The following is a 24184-nucleotide window of genomic DNA, read 5'->3' on the forward strand; positions in this document are numbered from 1 at the left end:
AATCTATCTGAAACCTTCTAGTACCTCCAGGCTTCTTCCATGTATACAAGCTTCTTTCATAGTTCTTGAACCAAGTGTTACCTATGATTAAGTTATGCTCTGTGCAAAATTCTACCAGACAGCTTCCTCTTTCATTCCTTACCCCCAATCCATATTCACCTACTACGTTCCCTTCTCTTCCTTTTCCTACTATCGACTTCCAGTCACCCATGTCTATTAAATTTTCGTCTTCCTTCACTATCTGAATAATTTCTTTTATCTCATCATACTTTTTATCGATCTCTTCGTCATCTGCGGAGCTAGTTGGCATATAAACTTGAACTACTGTGGTAGGCGTGGGCTTTGTATTTATCTTGGCCACAATAATGCGTTCACTATCCTGTTTGTAGCAGCTTACCCGCATTCCTATTTTTTTTATTCATTATTAAACCTACTCCTGCATTACCCATATTTGATTTTGTATTTATAACCCTGTATTCACCTGACCAAAAGTCTTGTTCCTCCTGCCACCAAACGTCACTAATTCCCACTATATCTAACTTTAACCTATCCATTTCCCTTCTTAAATTTTCTAACCTACCTGCCCGATTAAGGGATCTGACATTCCATGCTCCGATCCGTAGAACGCCAGTTTTCTTTTTCCTGATAATGACGTCCTCTTGAGTAGTCCCCGCCCGGAGATCCGAATGGGGGATTATTTTACCTCCGGAATATTTTACCCAAGAGGACGGCATCATCATTTAACCATACAGTATAGCTGCATGCCCTCAGGAAAAATTACGGCTGTAGTTTCCCCTTACTTTCAGCCGTTTGCAGTACCAGCACAGCAAGTCCGTTTTGGTTAGTGTTGCAAGGCCAGATCAGTCAGTCACCCAAAATGTTGCCCCTGCAACTACTGAAAAGGCTGCTGCCCCTCTTCAGGAACCATACGTTTGTCTGGCCTCTCAACAGATACCCTTCCGTTGTGGTTGCAGCTACGGTACGGCTATATGTATTGCTGAGGCACACAAGCCTCCCCACCAACGGCAAGGTCCATGGTTCATGAGTGGGGCGGGGGGTCTTCTTTTATAACACATCTTGCTAATACAACTACGGAGCCTTCACAATGTCAAATATCTAACTATCTTTCGTTTTAAGCGCCTAGGTAACTCTTAAGATGATGCAAAGTACAGAAATTCGTCGGGATGTGTGGTTTTGGGGCCGTGAAAGTTAATACTCCAGCGGAAATGAAGTTTTCTATGACTTCTTTCAGAGCTAGCAGATGACCATGTCGAGCTTTTAACAAATACTGTACCTTTGTTTTGTAGACTAGAGTCGTGCTTTTTGCTGGGCGTCACTCGGGAAAGGATCACCGAATGGTAAGAACATACGAAGCCATAGTAGAGAGCACATGGGAACACTATCAGTGATTTATTCAATCGAGTGGACCTTCTCGCCTATGGTGACAGCAGTGTCTGGCGAGTTGAGGGAGGATTCCGCGTCTGCCGTCTGCACCGCCAAAGGAAAGCTTCGCTCCTCGCCTGTCTTCTCACACAGTGCAGGTTGAAGTTCATACTCCATTAATTTTGTAATAAATACAGATCTAGCTGACACGCTTCAGGAAGACCCAATGTCCGTTACGTAATCTTTCTCCTGGTAGACTATACGCAATCGTTTACGCTGTCTCATAATCGGCTAAAAACAGACGGCTTAGAACAAGAGACTGATTCGGCCAGAAACGTGATAAGAACTGAACGCAGTTGGTGGTTATCGGAAACGCTCGGATTCTCGAGTAGTCGCCTTGCGGCGACTGCCGGAACGCTTCTGAAATGTGTCGACTCACTATGACCCAGTTGTTGTGAAAAATCGATTCCCCGAACACAACTGTTATCAGCGAAAATTTGTTTTGCACTCTGGCGTGCACGTCAAACAATGACCGCTGTTCTACGTTAATCATCATGAAGCAGCAAACGTGTTGTTAACGCACAGGTGCCTGTCACGATGATTCCGTTGTTATAAAATCGCCATGTCATGCGAAGTTTCGATTAATGGACAAAGGTGTGAAATATGCCTTCCCGGCTATTACACAAGTTGAAAATATGGTCACTATTTTTTTATAAACTTAAATTTGCCATATTTCGTGACAGTACCTTTTCCATTAGACGTTTGCAAGCAAATATAAGTCTTGGCTTCAGTTGTCTAAGTATCATTCCACAATGCATCGTTGTCGGCTGCAGAAAATGACGTGGTTCAGCGTGTTTCTCTCATTTTGGTGTTTCAAATACAGTTTCTTCCAATGTAGTTTCTTCTTTTCAGATAATACAAAAATAATAGTAACATAATTCAAAATTATTTATGACTGCGACCTTCACATTGTTCTTCCGTCAACACACACCAAGAGTTAGCTTCCGACTCGGACTGACTATAGTCAAAGACTACTCCAATGTCAAAGATATTTTACACAATCAGTTTCTTTGCTATTCTTCGATACATTTTCTAATAGTAATCAATATGCTTTTACTCTCAAAAACAGAAGTAAATTAACATATAATAAGACAAATTATAATAAATTCTGACAAAAATATAAGAAAACATTTTCAATTCAGTATCGACAAATACGGTAAAAAAATTACATCTCCCAGATCCATTACAACTGCTCCCCAGGGCTTTTGTTGTTATGGACATATACAACAAAATCCCGACAACACTCAGTGATGGATCTGTATTACACAATTAGTACATTAATGATGCAGTCTGATAACCTCTTCCAAATTTGGACTCTTTGAATCTGTGGACTTGTTACTGGCTGTTGTTGCAATGATGCTTCCCCATCAATCCCATACACAAAAAATTTCAAGTAAAGAAATTATTTAACATGACAAATATACATGGTATAAAAACATACATGAGAAATATTCTAACATACAGCATACAGATTGAAAATAATAGAAAGGTAAAACTCATTTCCTAGAATAAGTTTTAATTAATTTTTTTTAATATTAATGTTAATTTCATTATGTTTACATATTGTAACAGTAAAAATGATACTGGACATATATAGTGTAATGTGTTTTTCTCTATATTTGCCTTTTATATATACTTCTGATTTTTTTAAATTTTTATATTTTTTTATTAGTCATGGTTTTTTTTGTTTTTTGTATATTTTTTTGCTTATGATTTTCTTTTTAAATTTTTTTATTCATGTTTTTTTTATTTTGTATTTTTTATGATTTTCTTCTTTTAGTACAGCTAAAGATACATCACTATTATCTAAATTTTTTGCAATTATTTATGTACACTTTCCTCTCTACTACAATATTACTACAAGTCACATTTTTATGAAGAGTACTTTTGCTCCCCGCAACATCAGTATAAACAACAATAAACTGCTCATATATCATGAGGCTTTATCTAAAATTGGTTTTGAAACTTATACCTTTGCATGCATGTCCTCACATGCATGCCTTCACCCACAGGGAAGACTTAGCTTCCAAAATTAGAAAAATTCAGAAATGCTCACTAGGGAGACTTTTTTTGTAAAAAAGTAAAAATAAATCTTTCTCTCATTCTTTGTTACATCAGTGTTTTCTTTCATCAGTTTCAATTAACATGTGACTTCAAATTATTAATTTATACATGCAAATATACATACTTGGTTGTACAGGTACTTTTGTTCTAACAAGCATATTCCAGTGGAGGACTTTTGTTTTAGATGATAATAGGTTATTTAAATTTTGAAATTATGATTTCTGTTTATACAGTTTTAAAGAGACAACATTCCTGAGACCAAATAATTTCTTTGACTTAGGATACACCAAACGATAAGCATTAGGGTGTGGATTTTCTATGACTTTTCTCATGCTTGAGCAACATTCTGCTTGCAAATGCTATGTTACAATGTATCTTAACTCCATTCTCTACTCTTTCTTGAAATAACTCTGCTCCAACCCCATAATTACTGCTATCAGTGTTCAAAGAAAATGGTAAATTAAAATCAAGTCTGTGTAATAAGTGTTGCTTCCTCAACTCTTGCTTAATTTTATCAAACTCTTCCTGACAACTTTTATCCCAAACCCAAACAGTGTTTTTCTTAAGTAACTGACTTAAACATGGTGCATTCAGACTCTGATCACTTATATGTTTTCGGTAACAACCGCATAACCCAAAGAACGACTTTAATTGTTTTTTAGTCTTAGGAATAGGAATTTCTGAAATTGCTTTAATTTTTTCTGGATCTGACAAAATTTCCTTGTCTGTGACAACATGACCCAAAAATTTTAATTCAGAAACTGCAAATTTACATTTCTCTAATTTCAATGTCATCCCCCCTTTTCTAAGTTTTTCACAAACTGACTTCAAAATCAAAAAATGTTCCTCCCAATTTTTCCCTGTAACCAAAATGTCATCTACATAGATTTTCAGTTTAGACGCAAGTTCTTGCCCCAGTACATGATCCAAAGCTCTTATAAATTCGGAAACAGAAGAATTTAACCCAAATGGCACAACACAATATTGGTAACTCTTACCATTGTACAAGAAAGCAGTATATTTTCTAGAATTAACCGAAAGTGGTACTTGATGAAAACCCGAAGTTAGATCCAAACTTGACATATATTTTATATCTGTAAATTTATAGAGTAACTCATCAATATTTTCAGGATGGTCTGTCTGTCTGAACAAAATGTTGTTTAAGTGTCTAGAGTCCAAAACCAATCTTACTAAACCATCTTTTTTCGAAACTACTACTAGAGGATTATTATACGCACTGATACTCCTTTCTATTATATTACATCCTTCCATCTTTTTCAGCTCTTTCTCAACAGCAGGTCTTTTTGTTATTGCAATAGTGTATAGTTTTATGAAAAATGGTTCATGAGGTTTTACCTGAAGCTCACACTGGTAACCCTTTACCCTACCAGGTATGTCACTAAAAACATCACTGTATTCCCACAGCAGATTTTCTAACTGTTGTTTTTGCTCCCCAGATAAATTTTGTGTTTCTGAAATTTTCAAATTTACTAAATTCCCAAATTCAACTTCATCAGTATCAAATCTATGAATTTCAATATTCTCCAATCTATTTTCTTTTAGTAAATTAATACTGTCAAAATTTCCATTACTCTGATCACCAAGTGTGTTCACAAAATTTGTCTGAATGTATTCCCTTTCACTAGTTTCTATCAAAAGTTTTCTTCCAACCCAATCAAATGCTGTATTTACTTTTACTATCCAATTCATACCCAAAAGAAAATCCTCATTAAATTCCTGAATTACAAAACATCCATGTGTGAACAACTTGCCTTCAATTAAAAATGTCACTAAAGCCTGGCTTTTTACCAATTTACTGCTCTTCCCAGTAGCACCTTTTATCTTTACCCCAACAACTGGCATTTCAACATAATCTTTCCCCACTTTTAATTTCTTGCTTAACCTTTCAGATATTCCCGAGATCTCACTTCCTGTATCAATTAAACATTTACCAATCCATGACCCAATTTGAACTTTTATATAAGGACTGCAAAATTGATCACTTTTCTCAGAACCTGTATTCTTATGTAATAAATCACTTTCAATTTCCCCAAACCTATACTTATCAGAATCATATGGTATATCATTACATGTATTATTTGTCACAGTTATAAAATTTGCACAAGATACAAAATTGTCATTAGTACTCACTATTATCTCAAATAGCCAAGAATTTTCATCCAAATCACATTGTATACTATTGAAGTACTTATCCTTCAGCTTTTCAAAAATAAAATATCTCATCTTTTTCCACCACTCAGGACATACAGTTTCACACACATTAATAAGCATCTTCCTAAAGTTCTTGTCAAAAGAAATAGTTTCAATGTTCAGCCATATATTCATAAGAAATGTGTGTGTATCATTAGTATCTATAAAAGTTTCACTTAGGTAACAAGTTATACATGTGTCATCGTTATTTGTGTAGTCAGATTCTTTACCAGCAACATCTAAATTCACACTTTTACATACACCCAGATTCCGAGTATTATTCATCCTGGTAACATCCCTGGGAATTTCTATAATATTCTCACTATTTAATCCATTTTCAACCATGTGTATACCCAACTCCCTATTTAAACTAATGAAATACCTTTCCTCAACATCATCATCAATACCATTACCATCATTATCAACTTTATCAACAACATCATTATCATTACACATAGTCAGGTCATACACATTCAAATTATCCCCCAAAATATTGTTTCCCCTTTCTAAAGTTACCAGATCCCTTTCACCAACATTTTCATTCTCACAGCATGCATTCTCTCTTTCATTCACACACATCTCTGAACTACTGCAAATTGCATCATCCGACAAAGTGTTTTTCTTTTCTGCCCAAGTGTAAAACTCTGTTAAATTAAATGAATCACAATTACTTTTATCTACTGTATGTTCTTGTGTATTGAAAATGTTATCTTTATCATTATTATTTTCCTCTTGAAATTTCTTCAATAAGTAACAACTAATGACCTCATGTGACAGCTTAGGTTTGGAACTGACCTGTTTGGGTTTATGATAGTCACATCCATTGGTCCTTTCATCATGCTCACCTTCTGCCTCAACCTTGCGGACCTTCAAGGGGGCGTCTACTCGTTTTTTATTTCCGGTTCCTGTTTGAACTGCTGATTGTGGTTCTGCCAATGTCTCTGATCAACATTTCTGATCCCATTCCTATGCCAAACATTACCTGATTGTTGGTAGTTTCTATTGTACTGACCTCTATCAAAATTTCTGTGATTTTGATCCCTAAAGTGTTCTCTATTTTGTTGATTATTAACGCGAAAATGTTGTTCTTGTTTTGGATAAAAATTATGGTCCTTCTTTTCAAAATTGCTATATCCCCCTGAATTTTGACTGACACCATGATAATTGTTTTGTTCCCTTTTTTGAAAGTTGTCATTTCCCCAATTTTGACCATTACCTTTCTGAGTAAACCCACTGTGTGTTCTTGTTGTTACCCTATCCAACTTTTCAATACAATTGAGAAACTGCTCTACATTACTATCAGGACAATGAACTAAACTCAACTGCATTGCTGATGGCAATCTTCTCTTTAAGGTATCAATTTTGATCAAGTCATCCAAAGGTTTTGTTAAATGAATAAGTTTTAGAAGTTCACTTTTGCAAAATTGTTTCATGTTCCCATCTGATTCCCTATAGTTTCGCCCATTCAAAAATTCACTTTTGATTCTAGTTTGTTTAAGATCATCCCAAAATTTTTCCAAAAATTTTGATTCAAATTCTGAAAAGGTCATCCCCAAAGTTACAATCTGGTTTGCCCAAGTCAAAGCTTCCCCTTCCAAGAATTTTTTCACAAATTTAATTTTTATTTCATCTGCTGAGTGAGGTAAAAAACAATCCTTACAAAACTGCATAAAATCAACGGGATGTAAGGGTCCACCTACCGAAAAGTGCTTCCCTGGAATATTACATATAAGATTACATGTGTTGACATTGTAATTTTTGCTTTGAAATTCAATGTCAAAACTTTCAATTTTTTCGCTAAGTTCCTTGACAGATTTTTTGTTTTCCAAATCATAGCATTCTACTTTTTCTTCTAGAGTACCCAAACGATTGTCAGTTTCTTGTTGTACATTTTTAACTAAAACTTTTGTTTTCTCACCCAAATTATTAATTTCCCCTTTTATCTCATTAAAATCAATTAAATTTCTTTCCCTATCTACCAGTAACTCATTTTTTACAGTATTAATTTCACTGCTCAATTTAACATCAATTTCATTTACTTTTGCTTCCACAGATTCAATTTTATCCTCAACACTGCCAACTCTGTTCGAAAGCTCACCCACTTGGGTATTGACTGCTTGGACTTGCAACAAAATGTTATCAATTTTTTCATCCCAATATGTCTTATTGTCGTCAAATGATTGTTTAATTTCTTTCGTGAAATTTACAAGAAAACTTTTTAAATCAAATTGATCGGTTTTTTCTGTTTCATTTGACCTGTCCTGATGTTCGAAGTCTATTAAATTACTACTTTCTACTTTAGGCACAATACTCTCGAAAATCTCATAAGTCATTGTGAAGAACAAAAAATTTATACACAACAATACAAAACAAGATAAAAATATTGTTTTAACAAAATACAAGGGTTTCGTGACTTATCTGGAACACTCTTCTACTGTTGCAAAACCACGTTTTCCATCCATGTGATTGTTGACCAAAATTCTTGAAGTATTTTCTTCTGTCGAAAATTATATTTTTTTGCCAAAACATTTCTTCTCCAAAACTTTTACTTCCCGATGAACACAAACACTGTAACACACATTCTGAAGAAACTGGTATTAACACACAAAAATTTTCTTCCTCGTAGCACTGTTGAAAATCTCGTGAACACAATATCCCGGCTACAGTCCCCAGTTGAAATATGCCTTCCCAGCTATAACACAAGTTGAAAATATGGTCACTATTTTTTTATAAACTTAAATTTGCCATATTTCGTGACAGCACCTTTTCCATTAGACGTTTGCAAGCAAATATAAGTCTTGGCTTCAGTTGTCTAAGTATCATTCCACAATGCATCGTTGTCGGCTGCAGAAAATGACGTGGTTCAGAGTGTTTCTCTCATTTTGGTGTTTCAAATACAGTTTCTTCCAATGTAGTTTCTTCTTTTCAGATAATACAACAATAATAGTAACATAATTCAAAATTATTTATGACTGCGACCTTCACATTGTTCTTCCGTCAACACACACCAAGAGTTAGCTTCCGACTCGGACTGACTATAGTCAAAGACTACTCCAACGTCAAAGATATTTTACACAATCAGTTTCTTTGCTATTCTTCGATACATTTTCTAATAGTAATCAATATGCTTTTACTCTCAAAAACAGAAGTAAATTAACATATAATAAGACAAATTATAATAAATTCTGACAAAAATATAAGAAAACATTTTCAATTCAGTATCGACAAATATGGTAAAAAAATAACATCTCACAGATCCATTGCAGGTTCCAGGCGAATTCTTCCCTGTTATCAGTCCTTGCAACAAAAAACATATCATGCAAAATAAACATAAAAATGATTGCAAAAATTTTTGTAAAACAGGTTTATTTTCCATTTGAGGTTTGGGAATGTCCTGTGACATGCATGTTCGAGAGTTACTCATTTTAAAATTTTTATTATTAGTGCATATCGTCACACGAAAGGTTGTATAATTTGGAGAGTTTAATTTCGTCTGAAAATGTAGGAAATTCCACAAATATTTCTGCGAATTTCCTTCGTGAGAGAGAATACAGTACCAAAAAGTTTAACTAGAAAGATCACCAGATGAGGCACAAAGACACATTTCTTTAAATTTTGCACATGCCTCGTAGTTGAACTGCGGATTGGTAACTGCTGTGAAATGATATTTGTGCTGTCTTGTGGTATACGGTACGCTGTATTGGAGATGAAGTTCAGACTTCCTTCTCTCTACACAGATGCACTATTTACATACAGACATTTATTATTGAGTAATACTCCCAAAAGCACTGGAAGTTTTACATTCAGTCACTATTTTTTGTAGTATGCATGCAACTGTCTTTTTTGTAGTAAATCAAGCTCTTCATACTCGTATTACGACAAAAGTGAATCTTTTGGGTGCAGTTTCAAGCGAATTTATCAGGGTAATCAAGAAATACGAAGACCAGTCTATAGAACCGTAAAAACAACTGTTGCATGGGGGCTTAATTAAGTATTAATGCAAATAATTTTAATTTTTTGTCGCTGTCTGTCCGGTTACGCGGTCTCGTAACCGGTTGGCCCTGACTAGTATTACTCCGCAATTTGACTGCATAGAATAACAACAAAGAATGAAAGAAAACTTCCGTTAACACAATTAATTAATTAAGTTCCCAGCAACTATAAAAGCTACGAAACAACAAAACACAAATGTAACTGTTCTGCGTGTGGAAGTGTGATTCAACGTACACATCTGGCACGGTTCTTCCTCAATAAGACAAGGTATTTTAAGCACCATTTACACTGAAATAATTAAAAAAAAACAGAAATACTATAATTGCACATAGAAACCAGAATTACACTCTAATACATGAACACAAGCCAGATGCTTTGTCGACTGAACCTGTGACCAAGAGACATTGTTAGTTAGGACATTTGAAATAAAAAAAATTTTTTACCTTCATATATATTGACGAAACATACACTCTGATCTTTACAACATCCGCAATCGAACAACATCGGCTGTCTAGCCCATCAGAACAACTGCATACAACATGCTCACAACTAGTCATGGCTACATCAGAACTCCTACTGCCCACTTCTCAAAAAACACTGCCAGTGGAGGCGGCTGAATAATACTCTTTGGCGCAATCTCTGGCGCTGTGACTCAGTGTAGCCACCTTTCATATGCCCCTCCTCCACAGGCTAGAATTTGATGGTATTTTTGCCAGCATTGGTGGTGAAAATACCACCAAATTCGTCCAAAAAATACAGACAAGAATTAAAAAGTAATATTAATAAGTAAATATCACATAACTAAATAAATTTGGCTTTGCACTGACCCTTCAATAACCTAATATATAAAATACAGTAAGGAATACAAATGCTTGCATACATATGATTTTACATAATAGTTTACACAAGTATCATGTGGTTAAACAATTCAATCAATAGCGTCAGCAATGACGAATAGGTGCAGGTAAGAGTCTCATAACATCTCATAAACAGTAAACACACAAAAAATCAGTTTATACAAATATTCACATAAAATCCTTTCAATAGTTCAATAAACAAGTAGAACTCCTCAGAGTAGTTGACAGTTCCAACAGTAGCACCCAGCAATGATCAACAGGTGCAAATAGCAGTCTCACAACATTTCATCAGCAGTATTAAAACATCATTTCAGTAGAAGCAGTTCCATCAGTGGCACCCAGCAATGTTGAACAGGTGTAGACACCAACAAGTGACATTATTTCGGTAGAAGCAGTCCATCAGTGGCACCTAGTAATGTTGACAGGTGCAGACAGCAACAAGTGACATCATTTCAGTAGAAGCAGTCCATCAGTGGCACCCAGCAATGTTGAACAGGTGCAGACACTACAAGTGACATCATTTCAGTAGAAGCCATTCCATCAGTGGCACCCAGTAATGTTGAGCAGGTGGAGACAGCAACAAGTGACATCATTTCAGTAGAAGCAGTTCCATCAGTGGCACCTAGCAATGTTGAACAGGTGTAGACACCAACAAGTGACATTATTTCGGCAGAAGCAGTCCATCAGTGGCACCCAGCAATGTTGAACAGGTGCGGACACCAACAAGTGACATCATTTCAGTAGAAGCAGTTCCATCAGTGGCACCTAGCAATGTTGAACAGGTGTAGACACCAGCAAGTGACATTATTTCAGTAGAAGCAGTCCATCAGTGGCACCTAGTAATGTTGACAGGTGCAGACAGCAACAAGTGACATCATTTCAGTAGAAGCAGTCCATCAGTGGCACCCAGCAATGTTGAACAGGTGCAGACACCAACAAGTGACATCATTTCAGTAGAAGCCATTCCATCAGTGGCACCCAGCAATGTTAAACAATTGCAGGTAACAGTCCATAATATTCACTATCACTAATCAGACAGTTCATGAGAGTTCATTAGCAGAAATTAAACATTTCCAAGTGGCACACATCATGTTGAACAAGTGCAGGTAACAGTCCATAATATTCACTATCACTGATTAGACAGTTCATTAGCAGAAATTAAACATTTCCAAGTGGCACCCATCATGTTGAACAAGTGCAGGTAACAGTCCATAATATTCACTATCACTAATCAGACAGTTCATCAGAGTTTATCAGCAGAAATTAAACATCTCCTAGTGGCACGCATCACATTGAACAAGTGCAGGTAACAGTCCATAATATTCACTATCACTAATTAGACAGTTCATCAGAGTTTATCAGCAGAAATTAAACATTTCCAAGTGGCACCCATCATGTTGAACAAGTGCAGGTAACAGTCCATAATATTCACTATCACTGATTAGACAGTTCATTAGCAGAAATTAAACATTTCCAAGTGGCACCCATCATGTTGAACAAGTGCAGGTAACAGTCCATAATATTCACTATCACTGATTAGACAGTTCATTAGCATAAATTAAACATTTCTAAGTGGCACACATCAATGTAAAACAAGTGCAGGTATGAACAACAGTTTGAATGCACACACAATTGCTTTTACAAAATTATTATCAATGCTCTTACACTCAACATACAAATTATAATAAACACACAAATGATATCAGATAATTGTCATATTAAATATTACAAACACACAAATATCAGTAAACCTATAATATTTATGGGTGTCAGTGCAGGCCACAACAAACATGTAAAATAATATTTAGGAGATAGATCGGTACCAATTATTTGGGATTAGGAAAGGAAAACACACAAAACACACTCACTCATCTCTCATCCACATATAAAGTACTACTGTGTAATTGGATAGTGTTAACTGTGTAAATGCAATTCTGTCAAAATTTGATGCTCAATATGTGTATCAAGTAGTAGTGGTAACAATGTATAACAGTCAATAATAGTTAGTCAATGTCATAGTCATCATGTCAAGATCAATGTTTGCAAAGCCAAATCAAATGTACAGTAGCTGAACAACTGTCAGTGTGCCAAGATATGCAAATACTTCCTCTCTCCAAATATATATATATATATATATATATATATATATATATATATATATATACTGCTTCTTGATTTAACAAAGTATGTGTGTAGACAATCTTCTTTCCACGTGAGTGTTCTAGTCTGTCATCTTCATCCTCCTTGTTCCATATAGACCAACAAACAAAAAAGAAAAAAAATGCTCCTCACTTACTTTACCTCTTAACCACCAAAACGCCAATAATCATTATCATCACATAATCTTAATACTTCAATAATACCTCTTACGTCGATACATATAAACCTTATCATCAATATCATTTACCTTACCTCTTGTCCACCAAAACTCCAATAATCATCAACTTCACACAATCTCAATACCTCAATAATACATCTTCAATACGTCGATACATATAAACCTTATTACCAATATCATTTCACTTCCATAACAACTCTTTCCTCTAGTCAGTCTCCTCGAACAAGTAGAGACAAAATCCTAGTGCAAACTTCAATTCATCATCCCATACAATCTGAAGACACAATGTCCACACACAACCTCTGTGTAGCCCACCTGAGCCAAATCTTCTATTCATTATGAATTATAAAATACATTTTGGTTACCTTGTCCATCATAAAATAAAAGAAATGCATACATGACCTCTAACGGCCTTCAGTTTGAATAATTTTTAGTAAGTAGGTGCGAGTACGTAGTATGAAAGATCACATAAGACTGAGTGAATAAACCGTAATATTTCACAGTGTGTACACCACTTCAAGAATCATGGCAAAACAGAAGCAAACTTGTGGAGTATTTCTTGTGTCAAGTGTCACTTACTATTTCAGTTGCTCACGAAGAATGCAGTGTAATAACTGTCAATGGTCTAAACCTAGTGTTGGTATTTCATGTCGTTAGCTTCCTGTCTGTTAGCATAAATTTATACAGCTTCCATAAAACCTCCGGCTCATGTGACTTCAATGAAGTTTCTTGTACGAATGTCGTTCGTAGAATTATAGCAGTTCATTTTCTTATCTTAAAATATAAGGCACTAAGCGTAAGCAAAACATGCAATAGCGAGTAAATATACAAGTAGACAACAGAATGTCAACAAGTGGATGCAGCACAATCCCTACAACGAGGCGCTGCCAATCGAACAATCTATAATTAATACCATAGTGTGACCTAAACTCTATGTTCGTACACAGTATATCAGCATTTCTATATACCAAATTAAAGAGTAGTTATGACAACAAAACATAAATGTGTAAATATGCAATCCATAAGCAAAGGAGCAAATATGTTATCTTACATAATAAACAGGTCATTAGCATCATATCAGCATAAGCAAATAAATGTTCATATGTAATCTTAATAAGTAAACATGAAGGCGCAAGCAGATAAATCACAAAGTATAACTTACTAAGTAACCATATCAGTACAATTAATCAGGAGACAATTATAATTTAAATAAATAAGCACAGCAGGTACATAATAAAAAAATGTGACATCAGTGAAAAAAGCAGTGCAGCCAAGAGATGCATGATATACATAATTAACAACCCTGTTCATTAATCAATCATTGTCACAATCAGCAAATGTACGCTAGCACGTCACTTCACAAGTAAATTCATAGAACATAAAATTTAGCACAAAGTATAAATCACGTAATCGCGAGCAGTAAATTACGTCTAAAGTACGTACCTAAGTGGAAATATGTTACCTGAAAAATAAACTCAATTAATAGTTACCTTTTTAGTTTATTAGTTTCTTCTTCGAAATTACATTCTTCCTGAAAATTTCTCGATAGCAAGTCCTCTTAACGTCGGACACACACAGAATTTACCTGAAGTTCTTAAATATTTTATACAACCGTATCCTGAAAAATACTGAACGTTAATAACATAATGTATCAAGTCACTATAGCTTTATACTGAATTTAATCAGAGAAATTAAACTGTGTATTTGTTTACGGCTGTCAGTGCATTCGCACTGAGCGCTCGATCAGCTGTAGGTACGCGTGACGTAGGAAGTAATTGCTTGCGGTCAACGACTGCCTTGTGCGGCGCGCAGACTTGACTGTTGCTTTGAGTGTGTGCCGCCGCCGGAACACGGCGCGGTATCCTTGTACTCTCCGTGTGTTTACGTATAACTGTTAGTTTCTCTAAAGTATGTCATTCCACAAAAATTTTAACGTTCGATATATGATGTATTCCCTTAGAGCGCCGAAATTTAAGTTTTTCCACTTCGACAGTGTTATCATGGATAATTTTGCGAACTCTATATGGACCGTTATAAAGCAGAAAAAATTTGCGACACAAGCCCTTTCCTTTGTGAGACAAACGATGAGACTTATTAACACCTTTTGACCAACTAACAAGGTTTTTAAACGACCAGGACGTTTAGCTGATTTCTCTCTTCTAGCAGCCGCAGATGCAATATTTTGTAGAGCCAGGTTGACAACTTCAGAATGCTGCAGTTTCTGTGTAGGTGGAAACGGAACAATTTCAGAAATGCGATTTGTCTGTGGTTTATTTTTTAATATCAATATAGGCGGCAAAGAAGTTGAATCATTAGGGAGTTCATTCAGAATGTTTTGAAAAATATGAAGATACTGATCCCACGTTCCGTGGTTCTGATGACAATAAAGTCGACACAATTTATTGATTTCCTTCATCCATCTCTCTGAAGCGTTAGATTGAGGGTGAAAAAGTGAAATGAAAATTGGTTTAATCTTACGGCGCCGTGGAGTACGAACCGAAATTCTGGAGCGAAACTGTGATCTATTATCTGATATAACCTTACCAACATGACCCACTTCTTTAAGAAAATGTTTGATGAAAGCATTAGATACTGAACGAGCTGTTGCTTTGCGTAACGATGTAAAACACACATATTTTGATGTCAATTCCACTGCTACCAAAATGTACGCAAAACCATTAGTAGAACGAACCACTGGACCGAACAAATCGACTGCAGCTATGTCCTTTAATTTCGCTGGAATGATAGGAAACAACGGTGCTCTGTGAGAAATAGTTGGCGGCTTAGCCTTTTGACATAATTTGCATTTGGCAAGACATCACGAAGTTGTTCAAATTCTGATTGAGCTTCCTCATCCCAACACCAATTAGAATTCTTTCCAGATAGTTCACATAAACGAGGTGTGGCCAAATTGTCCAATCTAACATAGCGTCTAAGAAAATTACAGACACCAAGGAAACTATGGACATCACGTTTTGTGGTAGGAACAGCATAATTACGAATAGCGTCTAGTTTCTCTGGATCAGGAAGAATACCTTCTGTAGAAATAATATGACCAAGAAATTTCACCTGAGAACGACCAAATTCAGATTTTTCCAAGTTCACTGTAATGCCAACTCTTACGAAATACGTGATAATGAATCCAAAATTTTGTTATGCTCACTCCAAGAACGATTAGCAATAAGAATATCGTCAACATATGAAGTAATATTGTCACGAAGATAAACAAGAGAAATTTCGTTTAAACTATGAATGAATGCTGCAGAAGATATAGTAAGTCCAAACGGTAATTTCCGAAATCACTTTTGGGTAAAATAGTCATATCCGGTTATTTTTTACCGAGTCTCTAGATAGATTGATAGTTGAAGAGTTGTTTTGATAGATGCAAAGAATAGTATAAGAGTAGGCAGCAGTGCAGAAAGCTAAAAGGGAAATAGCACTACTACAGCTCGGGGCCCTGTGCACGCTACGGCACATATTCACTTAGTGTAGTGAATCCCCTGAGGACTTAAATAGCCGCACATAAATTCCAGTTTGTGACTTAGTGGCCAATTTGGTGGAAGTGCGTACATAAATTGATCTAACCATTAACATGGATGTATGTCATTCTTAGAATTGCGAAAGATCTTAAATTTCCGAACAGTTAAAAAGTGTTTATAGTCAAAGTTTTCTCCTCGTGGCGACAAAGACCTACCGCGTCTGTCCCAGTCCCAATGTAGATTATTGTCAAGTTCGCGCGCCTGGCGCTCTCTTGTTGCATCTCGTAAATGAAACAAATTATTTTCTTCAAACCCCTCTGCTATCTGTGTTTCTAAATTTCTTCTGCTGTCTTTTCCTACGATTTCACCTTCAATTTGTTTGACTTGCTTTCGTAATGCCACAAATTCCCTATTAATGCGTTCATTAAATTTTCCCTGATTTTCAACATGCTTATTTATGTTCTGGTACTCTTCTGTTTCTGCAAATGGCAATGGAGCTGTATCATCTGAATCTCTGTCCCCATTTAAACTAAGACTTTTCAATTTATCTGCAATCTCCTCAACTCTTTCTGATAAGTCACCTATTTTTTCTTTCTGTTTATTTACGTCTTCCGTAAGTGTCGCGACTCGGGATTCTGTATTGACACATTTAGTAGTTAATTGTTCATACTGTTGTGATAGGTTATTTATTCTGTCATTTGGTACGGATTCCTCGATTCTTTCAAATATTTCTTCCTTATCGTGTGCACATTATAAATTTAACTCTGAAAATTTTTGTACTATCATGCGATCTCTTTCTTCCTGTTCTCTATCCTGTTCCTTTTGTCTGATTTCTATTGAAATTAATCTATTATTGTGAGCGTTCAAAATCGGTTGTACTTCTTCTCTAATTTCTTTCTTTAATTCATCTTTCATGTTTTTGAAACATGTCCCTATTCGTGAGTCTAACCGTGTTTCCATTGTTCCCGTATCAGTTTTAATTGTTCCTATTTGTGAGTCTAGCCGTGTTGCCAAAGTTCCCATCTGTGATCCCAGTGAGTCTAACCGTGTTACAATTGTTCCCATCTTAGTCTTAATTGTTCCTATTTGTGATCCCACTGTTTTTAATTCAGATCCCAAATTTAATATTGCACTCATTAACTCCTCCATATTAACTGGTTCGTAATTCTTTTCGCCCCTAACATTTCCCGTAAAACTAACTTCCTTCGTCATAGCAGTAAAGCTATCTGTGTTCGATACTATTCCAGAATCTTCTGTCGTTAATCTCATATTCTGAAAATTTTTTGATTGTGAAAAATTCTGAACTGGTTCCGGACTATTTTCCCGACTCACTAAATTGCTTTCTACTTCATTATTCATCATACTATTCTCCTGTGTTGGCGAGTTCGCCATGTTAACAATTTCGTCATTCTCACTGTTCATCATGTTTGCCTTTTTCATCGATCGCATAATCATTTGCAAAACATACAAAACTCGTCACTATACGAAAATTACACACAATGACACTTTATCTCCAACAATACCATTCACACGAAATGCTTCCCAACAAACACGATTAACGAACAATTGAAATCTTCATAATTGCACGAAACTGTCAAACCCGTATACAAGACAACAAAAATTAAATTCTGCAAAAATACGATTAGAAGAATGACAATTACCAAATCTACACATGCAATATAGACTACAATTACTAAACTACAAATTACTTCGACAATACTGCTGTCTGACGATCCGTAGCAGCGGTCGCCACGTGCATGGGGGCTTAATTAAGTATTAATGCAAATAATTTTAATTTTTTGTCGCTGTCTGTCCGGTTACGCGGTCTCGTAACCGGTTGGCCCTGACTAGTATTACTCCGCAATCTGACTGCATAGAATAACAACAAAGAATGAAAGAAAACTTCCGTTAACACAATTAATTAATTAAGTTCCCAGCAACTATAAAAGCTACGAAACAACAAAGCACAAATGTAACTGTTCTGCGTGTGGAAGTGTGATTCAACGTACACATCTGGCACGGTTCTTCCTCAATAAGACAAGGTATTTTAAGCACCATTTACACTGAAATAATTAAAAAAAAAACAGAAATACTATAATTGCACATAGAAACCAGAATTACACTCTAATACATGAACACAAGCCAGATGCTTTGTTGACTGAACCTGTGACCAAGAGACATTGTTAGTTAGGACATTTGAAATAAAAAAAATTTTTTACCTTCATATATATTGACGAAACATACACTCTGATCTTTACAACATCCGCAATCGAACAGCATCGGCTGTCTAGCCCATCAGAACAACTGCATACAACATGCTCACAACTAGTCGCGGCTACATCAGAACACCTACTGCCCACTTCTCAAAAAACACTGCCAGTGGAGGCGGCTGAATAATACTCTTTGGCGCAATCTCTGGCGCTGTGACTCAGTGTAGCCACCTTTCACTGTCTTCGGCAGGTTTGCAGTTGAGACCGTCGTGTTACGTTCTGCTGCATCTCGCAGGCTACAAGCGTCTCTGGAGACACGGTCGTTATGCCGTCTTCTGTGTCCGAGCGGGAAGAGTAAAGTTCAGGACATCACCCTGGCAAATTCCAAACGAAAGTGAGATGGCAGACAACACGCACTTCGAGGAACTTTAAACAAAAAAATCTTATATTCCTTTGCCGTTAGTCGTTCCTGGCGCCACGTCTACACCAATGCTCGTCTTGAAGTTAAGAGCGGACAGTCACATTAATGCGACCACGGTCTGTTTTCGACATCAGTGCGCAATAACCACTCACACGCGACACCGTTCTAGCAGTAGAGGGTATGTAAAGGGTGTCTAGGGGACTCGTATATCAGTGCAGCCGTTGTCGCAATGGGGAAACAGAGCGACTGATCTGACGCCCAAAAGGGCACTATCATTGGCTTTTGGGCCAAGGGTGGACGCGTTTTCGTAATGGCTAGTATTTTATTGTATGGGACTGGGTACCTAGAAACGACGGAGAGGCTTCGTCCCCGCCGTAGCCCACAGTGGTTCACGACCCCACAACAGGCTACAGCAGTCCACTCACCACACCGCCGCCCCACACCGAACCTAGGGTTATTGTGCGCTTCGGCCCCCAGTGGACCCACACGGTAACTTCTCACACCAGACGAGTGTAACCCCAATGTTTGCATGGTAGAGTAATTGTGGTGTGCGCGTACGTGGAGAAAATGTTTGCACAGCAATCGCCGACATAGTGTATCTGAAGCGGAACAAGCAGAACCAGCTCCCTTTCGCCGAGGCAGATGGAAAACCGCCTTAACAATATTCACAGACTGGCCGGCACACCGGACCTTGACACTAATCCGCCGGGCGGAATCGTGCCGTGGACTGGCGCGACTTCCCTCCCGGCACGAATCCGTGCCAGTACCGGAAGTGGACGTCCGCTGAATGTGGACAGATGGCCTTCTTAGACAAATCATGTTTTATGCTCCATCAACGTAAAACTCTGAAAGCAAGCACACTGCAACCATCGTCGGAAGAGCCGAGACAGGACGAGGGAGCGTTACGGCCTGCGAAATGTCCTCGAGGCATTCCGCAGGTGTTCACATCATTCTGGAAGCTACAGTGGATCAGAACAGGTCTCACCCTATCTTTGGGGACCATATTCACCTATATATGCAGTTTGTTTTCCCTCGGCACCATGGCATCTACCAGCAGCGGAATGCAACGTGTCGCACAGCTCGCTGTATACCAGAGTGATTCAAAGAGCACCAAGATGTCTTCACCGTACTCCCCTGGCCACAAAACTCCCCGGATTTAAACCCAGTCGAGAATCTGTGGGATCGTTTCGATCGAGCAGTTCGGACCATGGATCCTCAACTGAGAAACCTAGCATAGGCCGCCACGGCCCTGAGTCGTCATATCTCCGCATTCCTACCGTTAGCTTCCAGAACGACACTGACTCTCTTACTACACGTCTCGCTGTGGTACGCGCTGCAGTAGTTGATTATTCACGTTTTTGACAGGTGGTCACATTGATCTGACTGGGGAGTGTAGTTATTCATATGTGTTAAAATGACTCCCACTTTCACACTGCATTCTGATATGATGTTCATCAACCAATGAAAGGATATTGGCAAAAATTTAGAGATATTTTCTAATGTTCCAAAACAGCACGTCAGGTGTGGAATCAACGATGCTCGATAACGTACATTGACCTAAAAGAGAATGAAATCAAAAACAAATATATTTTATTGTAACTGTCTCTGGCTGCTAGACTGATTACATTTCGTCCTGCTAAGAAGATCTCAAATCTGTTTGCTGTAGGTATCTCCATTGGGCACGAAACGGCGTAGATGTGTTTCACCCGTACAAGAAGGCGAGGGAATATAACCGAAACGAAAGAAAATCCAGTAAATGTCAATGAGTGGTGTGAATCGTTTCCAGTTTTAGGCGAAGTCCAAGAAGAGGGTGGTTCGGTGTTGCCTTCATCCAGACTTTTAAACTATGTGAAATGTGTACCTGCACGATATGGACGGTTTTGAGATGAATGTTTCAACTTCTGCCTGTGGAGGTGAGTATTGAATGGAAGGATGGTAAACTCTGGGAAACACATTGCCGGTACTGTCTACTCCTCCTCCAACAGCACTAAGAGAATGGCACATCTTACAAAATAGCTCATCCTCACCTCCCCCCCCCCCCTTTGCCCTCCACAAATTCCTTTCTCCAGACTCATTACCTAGGTACACACACACACAGAAACACATCAGAGAGGCACTAAACATTAAAGAAACGCCATAACTGGCGCCGAGCATGCACCAGAACGTAGTATTGGAAAACATGCCAGCGATTCACTGGCAGCGATTCCATAGCTTCCAAAAAATTATTGTACATCTGACAACTTTAGCAGAGATAATCACCTTGTTGCGCCCTATCTTTCTGATGTCTTCCCATTTCTCAATCACTCTCATTACGATTATTCCAGAATCGTTGAACTCCATGGTCATAAAGAGACCAATGTTCCATCATATTTTACCAACTTATACTTCCTGGGCAACATACCCCGTGTAACATACAACTGTGTCTCAAAACATCGTGACCTGTTCAACAAAGAGGGTCTGACTCACCTGGTCCGAATTTTTTCTAATATTACCAAGCAACAAAATGCCGTAAACTGTCTTATTACAGTCATGGGAATAGCTCACCAGTTGGTCTTCGTTAGGGTTTCGATACGTCTGCAGATTGATTAACGTAATGCTTTCACGACCGCAACGAAAAAATTCATGTTAAATTGTGATGCAAGTAGACTCTCAGCTTCATGGAAGAAGTTGGGCTCATAGTAATTATGTAATTACACTGTCCGGTTTCGTTAATGTGACCACCTGTCAAAAGCCTGGTCCGCAGCTCGTGGTCTCGCGGTCGCGTTCTCGCTTCCCGAGCACGGGGTCCCGGGTTCTATTCCCGGCGAGTTCAGGGATTTTCACCTGCCTAGAGATGAATGGATGTTTGTGTTGTCCTCATTATTTCATCATCATTCATGCAAGTGGCGACATTGGACTGGGCAAAGGTTGGCAATTTGTACGGGCGCTGAAAACCACACAGGTGATCCCCCGACAATCCAAACATCATCAAAAGACTGAATAACAAAGTTTTGCAGCGCAGATCACTTCGAGACGTGCAGGAAGGAAGTCATTGAGGTTCTGCAAGGTACCGACAGGGATGTGGAGCCATGCCGACTAGAGTGCCGTGGCCAGCTGTGATAGATTTATGGGTTGAGGATCCATAGCGCCGAACACCCCGATCGACAGGGCTTAAAACCGGGGAGTTTGGTGGCCAGGGGAGTACGGCAAACTCATCCTGGTGCTCTTCGAATCACGCGCGTACATTGCGAGCCGCGTGACGTGTTGCATTGTTCTGCTGGTAGATGCCATAGTGCTGAGACAAAACAAACTGTACTTAGAGGTGAAAAGAAATAACACCCCAGACCTTCATCACTCCTGGCTATCGGGCCACATTGCAAGCGAAAGGCATGTTCGTTTTCCACCATTGTCACGAGTGTCCCCCGACACGTCTCCGACTTTGTATTTCATTGAGTGGAGTAGAACCATCTTGAGTGATGAGTCCCATTTCGAACTGAGTCTAGATGACAAACGAAGACAACTCCAGAGTTGCAATGGACAGTGGTGGGATACCAGCCTGAATGTCGCCCACCAGTACCATAGAAGACATACCCTCATGTCGTAACAGATGTCCTATCATCCTGTCCCTTCTCCTTATCAGTGTTTTACACATATTCCTTTCCTCTTAGATTCTGCACAGACCCTCGCCATTCCTTACCTTACCAGTCCACTTAATTTTCAATATTCGTCTGTAGCACCACATCTCAAACGCTTCGATTATCTTCTGTTCCGGTTTTCCCACAGTCCATGTTTCACTACCATAGAATGCTGTACTCCAGACGTACATTCTCAGAAATTACTTCCTCAAATTAATGCCGATATTTGATATTAGTAGTCTTCTCTTGGCCAGGAATCCCCTTTCTGCCATTACTAGTCTGCTTTTGATGTCTCCTTGTTCCGTCCGTCATTGGTTATTTTACTGCCTATGTAGCAGAATTCTTTAACTTCACCTACTTCGTGACCATCAATCCTGATGTTAAGTTTCTCACTGTTCTCATTATCTTCGCCTTTCTACGATTTACTCTCAATCCATACTCTGCACTCATCAGACTGTTCATTCTGTTCAGCAGATTATGTAATCCTTCTTCACTTTCACTCAGGATAGCAATCTCATCTGCGAATTGTATCATTGATATACTTTCACCTTGAATTGTAGTTCCACTCCTGAACCTTTCTTTTATTTGCATAATTGCTTCCTAGATGTACAGATTGAACAGTAGGGGCGAAAGGCTACATCCTTGTCTCACACCCTTTTCAGTACGAGCTCTTCGTTCTTGGTCGTCCACTCTTATTATTCCCTCTTGGCTGTTGTGCATATTGTATATGACCCGTCTCTCCCTATAGCTTATCCCAATTTTTCTCAGAATTTCGAACACCTTGCACCATTTCACATTCTCAAACGCCGTTTCTAGGTCGACAAATCCTATGAATGTGTCTTGATTTTTCTTTAGTCTTGCTTCCATTATTAACTTTAAAGTCAGAATTGCCTCTCTCGTGACGTTTGCAGCAGCATGGACTGTCAGTTCGGAGACCATGACTGCGGTTATCCTTGACGCTGAATCACAGACAGAAGTGCCTGCGATGGTGTACTCAACGACGAACCTGGGTGCACGAACGGCAAAACGTCATTTTTTCGGATGAACCCAGGCTCTGTTTACGGCATCGTGATGGTCGCATCCGTGTTTGGCGACATCGCCGTGAACGCACATTGGAAGCGTGTATTCGTCATCGCCATACTGGCATATCACCTGGCGTGATGGTATGGGGTGCCATTGGTTACACGTCTCGGTCACCTCTTTTTCGAATTGACGGCACTTTGAACAGTGGACATTACATTTCAGATGTGTTACAATCCGTGGCTCTCCCTTCATTCGATCCCTGCGAAACCTACATTTCAGCAGGATAACGCACGACCGCATATTGCGGGTCCTGTACAGACCTTTCTGGATACAGAAAATGTTCGACTGCTGCCCTGGCCAGCACATTCACGAGATCTCTCACCAACTAAATACGTCTGGCCAATGGTGGCCGAGCAACTGGCTCGTCAGAATACACCAATCACTACTCTTGATGAACTGTGGTCTCGTGCTGAAGCTGCATGGGCAGCTGTACCTGTACACGCCATCCAAACTCTGTTTGACTCAATGACC

General features: G+C 38.2%; 1 protein-coding gene across 1 annotated transcript in view; it reads left to right on the top strand.

Moving 5' to 3' along the window:
* The window catches only part of LOC124544914 (cytochrome P450 6j1-like), a 136255-nt gene that overhangs the window by 55102 nt on the left and 56969 nt on the right, over positions 1-24184 (top strand). The window lies entirely within an intron of this gene.

Source organism: Schistocerca americana, chromosome 8 (assembly GCF_021461395.2).
Source record: "Schistocerca americana isolate TAMUIC-IGC-003095 chromosome 8, iqSchAmer2.1, whole genome shotgun sequence".
Taxonomy (NCBI): Eukaryota; Metazoa; Arthropoda; class Insecta; order Orthoptera; family Acrididae; genus Schistocerca; species Schistocerca americana.